This window comes from Macrobrachium nipponense, chromosome 21 (genome assembly GCF_015104395.2).
Source record: "Macrobrachium nipponense isolate FS-2020 chromosome 21, ASM1510439v2, whole genome shotgun sequence".
Classification (NCBI taxonomy): Eukaryota; Metazoa; Arthropoda; class Malacostraca; order Decapoda; family Palaemonidae; genus Macrobrachium; species Macrobrachium nipponense.
This window is the reverse complement of record NC_087212.1, coordinates 16,217,899-16,224,139: the sequence shown is the minus strand read 5'-3', so window position 1 is coordinate 16,224,139 and position 6,241 is coordinate 16,217,899. Positions and strand designations below refer to the sequence as shown.

Genomic DNA, 6,241 nt, shown 5'->3' with positions numbered 1-6,241 from the left:
GTACAATAAAAAAAAACAATGAAGACTCACAGCTAAGGGCCGAACGGACGCTGCAAAGAACCTATGGTCACTGCGTGAGGTGCACTGACGTCACTAGCCCACCTACGGGGAAAATAGGTAGTTAACCTACTTCAATACAGGGGCTAGTTAACCGTCGATCAAAATGAGCAAATTATGGCACCCAATTTCCTCCTACAGTGTAATCACTTACAATCTCTATCATTTTACCCCAGCATCACCCGCTGCACCTAACTGACCCTTGATAGCATCTCACATTTGACCAACCTACCAGGTAGAACCCACTGAACCTCTTAGAACATCGGGCGGTCTCAGAAATGAAGAAGAAGAAAAAATTAAGCCAATCGAGACAATAGGAAGTGATCTTAATAAACTCTGTGACAAAAAAAAATGAAACTTGTTAACTTAAAAATAATATTTCCTTTCAATGATCTTACCGCAGTAAGAAACCTACTATGATTTGGTCGTAGGAATGTTAAGGATATAATTTATGCTTCTTGGATTATAAAGAAAAGGACAGGGGCATGACTGCCCAAATCATGCTCTTCTAAAATGATCCAGGAAAATACATAGTAAGGCAGATAAATTAATATTACGTTCATGGTATCAATCAATTTTTGAACGTAAGGGTATTAATTAGTTTTGTTATCGTAACTTTGACGAAGTTAAGCATTTAATAAAATTGAGGCAAAGTATAATTTTTAAAAATGCTCAGTTTGATTAAGCTATCTATCATAAGAAATTAGCTAAATAAGTACTAATGCCTATAAAACTTGTGTAACAAAACATAAGATATTTAAATATATAACACTTACAAAGATATTACTGAAACTTGCTAATTAAAACTCAACAGGGTGTTTATAAAACTCACGTCAAGAGCCCTTTTGAATATGTGATCTTTATAAAAAGGGTTTAAAATCATTTTAAAATTAATCATCTAGTTACAGTTGACCTCTAGATTGTTTCTGGTCACCGCTTGAATGGATGACGACCAGTAAACGCTGGACCTCACTGGCACATAAACTCCTGTGACTATTTTTGGGACATGAACAGCTTAAAAATTATATCTTAAAGAAAAAGCAATGCTAATAAACTTGCACCACACCTTAAGGATCTGGTGTGAGTGGCGGCGGGTTGAGAAGTCAATCAGAATACTATTTTCCTTTGGTGCCGACGTTTTTCTCCAAGCTAAGTGTTCTAGGGGGCAATGTTTATATAGTAATTTGTTATCAATATAAAGCTATCGCTTAGCAATTCCTAGCTAAGAAATGATTTATATTCCTCAAGTTTTCGTTTACATTAGATTGTCTTTTTTTTTCCCTCAGTTGGTTTTACGCGCTTCCTCAGTGGAATTGAGTTGAGTTGAAAATAGAATTTAGGCCCAAGGCCAAGCACTGGGAACTATGAGGTTATTCAGCGCTGTAAAAGGTTTGAAAGGGAGTAACGGGAGGAAAACCAAGTTGTTGCAGTACAAATAAAGTGTCGGGAGAGGGTGGAAAGTAAGATGAAGAAAGAGAATATGAAAGGAGGTACAGAAAAAGGAACGAAAGTGGTAGCAGCTAGGGGTAGAAGGAACGCTGCAAAGAACCTTAAGTAATGCCTACAGTGCACCGCATGAGGTCCACTGACGGCACTATCCCCCTTAGGGAGAGCGCTTCCTAAAGGCACTTTAGCGACGAATGGAAAACAATTAGGAACCAGCGAACGCCTGAATATTTTCATTTCATCTTATGAAATAGATTTCCTATTGAGCTGAGCACCATGCAGAGCGTCGCGTTGGACTGAGGATTACCTCGTAAAGACCATCGCGTTTTGATGTCATATATTATGACAGAGTAATTAGTAATGCGTGGAGTCTCTCTCTCTCTCTCTCTCTCTCTCTCTCTCTCTCTACTTTTCCACCTCAGCTGCATCCCACAACAGTCAGCTAACAACTGAGTAACTCATTCCCTGCTAAGGCCAAACCACAAGCACATTAGCTGGTCTCACAATTTGGTGAGCTGAGTGCACTACCATTTCGTCATGAGAGAGAGAGAGAGAGAGAGAGAGAGAGAGAGAGAGAGAGAGAGAGAGAGAGAGAGAATATTGGAGCTATAAGACGAAAGTGGGCGGGGCACGCTGTGTGCCCAGGCTCAATCTACCCCAGTTGCAGCAGCAGCACCAAAGGCGTGGCTTACAAGGCGAGGTGAGACGGTGGTTGGACAATAAAAGATGGCTCTCTCTTGACCAACGAGAGAGAGAGAGAGAGAGAGAGAGAGAGAGAGAGAGAGAGATGCGGACGACCTTTAAAGAGGTTCAGTTGTAGGGTAGACTTAAAGCAGTGCGATCTGTTTCGAGAAAGCGGAAGAGACTACACACGCAGCGTAATGTGCTGATGCCTTCAAACAGAAGCAGTGTGTACACGCAACAGCCCGGCCTTTAGTGATCCCGCGAGCTGCTTGTGTCTAAACGTTACAGTGGCTTTTGTTGTGAAGAACGAAGCGGCAAGTACTATTTCTCGGGTCTGAACTCTGCTGAAAGAACGGAAATCGTACATCGTGTATTTAAACGACGTACTCAATTGCAAACAAAATTATCATTGTCATTCTAGATGTGCGCGAACTCATTCATGTCAAACCAGCCAAAGAGGTTTTATGTGAATAAAAGAAATGCAGACGAAGAGCATTAAAATAACGCTATGAAACTAAACAATGAGTTGAAAAAAAGACCAAGTTAAATAAGAGCTTGAAAACAACGATGCAAAATTATAAATAAGAAGTGAAAATAGCGAAATGAAACTAAAATAATGTGGAAATAACGATATGTAGAGAAAACTAGACAAAATAACGATATGAAAGTAAATAAAAAAAGTTAAAATAACAACAAAGGCATATATGTTATGAAAATAACGTCACGTCACTAAATGAATCCAAATAGCAATTTGAAACTCACACAGAAAATATCCAAATAACGATGTGCCGCAGCTAAAAGCAAAAAGACAATATAAATCTAAATAGAATATAAGAAATACCGACATGAAATTTAAACACGAGAGCGAAAATAAAAATGGAAAATACCGATATCAAACCAAACAACGGTTCAAATACCGATATGATACAAACGCAATTTGTGAAAATAACATGAAAATAATGTAAAGTGAATAAAAAATAATGAAACTAATGCAAATCGTTAACATAACGGCTCGAGACTAACAGTGAAAATAACGACATAGGCCTCATGTAAACAGTGAAAATAACGATATGAAATTACTTTAAACAGTGAAAATTACTTTAAACAGTGAAAATAACGATATGAAATCCCTTTAAACAGTGACAATAACGACGTGAAATTACTTTAAACAGTGAAAATAACGACGTGAAAATAATGACATGACACTAATGAACACAGTAAAAAGAACAAGAGATTCAATAAGCACTGAAAATAACGACATCAAACCAATGTAAACAGTGAAAATAACGACATGAGACTAATGTGCACGACGGGAGTGAAAACGGCGGTACCCGACGCTCGATCAATCACGACGTAACGCTTCGTCGCTCAGTAAGTATACGGAACGCAGTATCTTTGCGACGTGACCAGAATAGAATCAGTTTGCGGATAGCTGTGTTCCGGAGCGATTAGTGATCAATTTACGTACAATGGCGTCGCAGTTAAGGTCATGGAGAAAGGAATGGTAACAGATTTGGTCAGAGAAAGACTGCCATTTCAATATTTAAGTAATTTTTTTTCCAAAGATACCTACAACAACAACAACAACATATATTACACTACACATAACCTTAAATATTGTATTTCGGTTTGTTTCAACAATAAATAAGTAAAAATTGCGCCGAAGCTTCTCCGGCGCAATCAAGTTTTCTGTACAACCGCTACAGAGCATATAATTAAGGCCACCAAAAATAGACCTATCTTTCGGTGGTCTCGGTATAATGATGTATGAGCCGCGGCCCATGAGACTTTAACCGTGGGTGGCCTATCCTATGTCGTTACCAGAAGCACCAACATAGCTAACTTTAACCTTAGACGATATGAAAAGTACTGAGGCTACGGGGCTATATTTTGGTACGCTTGATGAATGGTGGATGATTAACATAACAATTTGCAGCCCTCTAGCCTCAGTAGTTTTTAAGATCTGGGGGAGGACGGGAAAAAGTACGGACGGACAGACAAAGCCGGAACAATAGTTTTCTTTTACATAAAACTAAAACAGTAAAATCTTGTCAATAACGATAATACTCAAAACAGCTTCCGTTTTCATACAAAACAATAATAATTAAAACAATATGCATGTTTACGAGTTCATTTAGCACACATGAAATTCTAGGTAGCGAAAACATTATAAAAGTAAGTTAAAACTTATTCAAGCTATTGTTGCATGCACGAACGCAAGCACAGGAATAAGATCTGCCTGGGAATCCCTGATAAACTCGTTTCATATTGACCCCGCTCGAAATGCAGGTGAGGATTTCTATTTGATTATATATATATATATAGATATATATATTATATATATATATATATATATATATATATATATATATCAGTGAATAAGTGTTGAAAACTATCCCGTTGCTACCAATGGATGCCACAAAATCAAACTGCTCATTCAACGGTGCTGACCTCGAATTCTGTACACACACACAATTTATATATATATATATATATATATATATATATATATATATATATATATATATATATATATATATTATATATGTGTGTGTGTGTGTGAGTACACACAGAATTCGAGGTCAGCACCGCAGAATGAGCTGTTAGATTTTGTGACATCCAACGGGATAGTTTTCAACATGATTCACTGGCTTTTATCATCTTGGCGCTACTAAAAACAAACGTTACCTTCTACAATAAACATCTGCATAAGAAATGACCATTAACTTACTCTTATCGCAAAGTAATGAACGCAATCAGAATGATATTTATCAAGAAAGATCCACTTCGAAATTATTATTATTATAATCATATCTTAAAGCAAAACGCGAGTGCAAAGGGAATATTCTTCGGCCATGTAATGAGTACTACTACATGGGAGAAATGAAGCATTGCATCGGTATGTCTACCTACCGCAGAGAGACTTTTTTTTTTATGGTGAGGAGGCCAATAACGGTAATCTGATTTACCTGATTATGACATGAGGGAATGATACACGCGTAAATCCTTGGTCAAGCCACCAATTTCATCTCAATTGAAAGAGGACATTCAAGTACCTGAATCAAAGGAATATGTTCCACCCAACCAGTTAAGGAAAATTGGTCAATTACAGGATTTCCTTCAGAGTTCTTTATTTATTAACGAATATGCTTCTTACTGGCCATCTAATAAATAATCCGCTTTTCAGTTTAACATGTTTCAAACCCTTTTCATCACTTCATACACACCATCGCTCCGACTTGCAACCCCCGCCTCTCTCTCTCTCTCTCTCTCTCTCTCTCTCTCTCTCTCTCTCTCTCTCTCTCTCTCTCTCTCTCTCTGTCAAGATCTTTAAAAGGCTTTTCTGTGTGTAACACAACAGTTTCAGTAATTAAGTTCAACTGTTACAAGACTAAAAAAGATACAGAAAAAATTATGCAACAGATATAATCACAACGCAATAGCAAAAACCAATCGGAGATTACAGTTATTTTTAATGGGTAAAGTACTGAGAAAATACGCTTGCACCTGTGTAAGCCAAAATCCAGGATATTGACCAAAAACAACCGGAAATCAACTATATCTTTCTCAACCGACGTTAATTACGAATACTGATTAAAGACCTGGAGTGCTCCAGGTGTATCCACACCATGAATACTCAGTGCTTTTCCATACTCGAGGGCTCTGCTGGGTGTAATTGGGGTTAGCCAAGTCCTACTCGGTTAATGACATCAGTAACCATGGCAATTATGATGCCAGGCGACTCACCTGCTCAATATTCCAAGCTCGTGGAGGTGGTGGCTTTACGCTTGTAAGTAACAGAATGCAAATTAAAACAACGGGAATCTCTTTGAAAGAGCAGAATATCCTTCAAAACAACAGCGACCAAACTAAAACAAGGAACATCCACTGTACAAAATAACTAGAAAATGAAACAATGGAATATTCGCCAGCTTTAAAATATTCAGAAACATAACAAGAACATTTCGAGTAATGCAATAAAACGAACGACTCACAGTTCAAACGGGTTTCGTATTGTTAAATGTGAGCCAAACTCGAGCCCTAAAATTTAACC

General features: G+C 37.7%; 1 protein-coding gene across 1 annotated transcript in view; it reads left to right on the top strand.

The window, feature by feature from the left end:
• The first annotated feature begins 2,329 nt into the window (after positions 1–2,329).
• LOC135197808 (uncharacterized) overlaps positions 2,330–6,241 on the top strand; it is a 38,230-nt gene continuing 34,318 nt past the window's right edge. The window contains exon 1 of the mRNA XM_064224936.1: positions 2,330–3,558. The gene's annotated coding sequence lies outside the window, so the exon portion shown is untranslated. The remainder of the gene's footprint in view (positions 3,559–6,241) is intronic.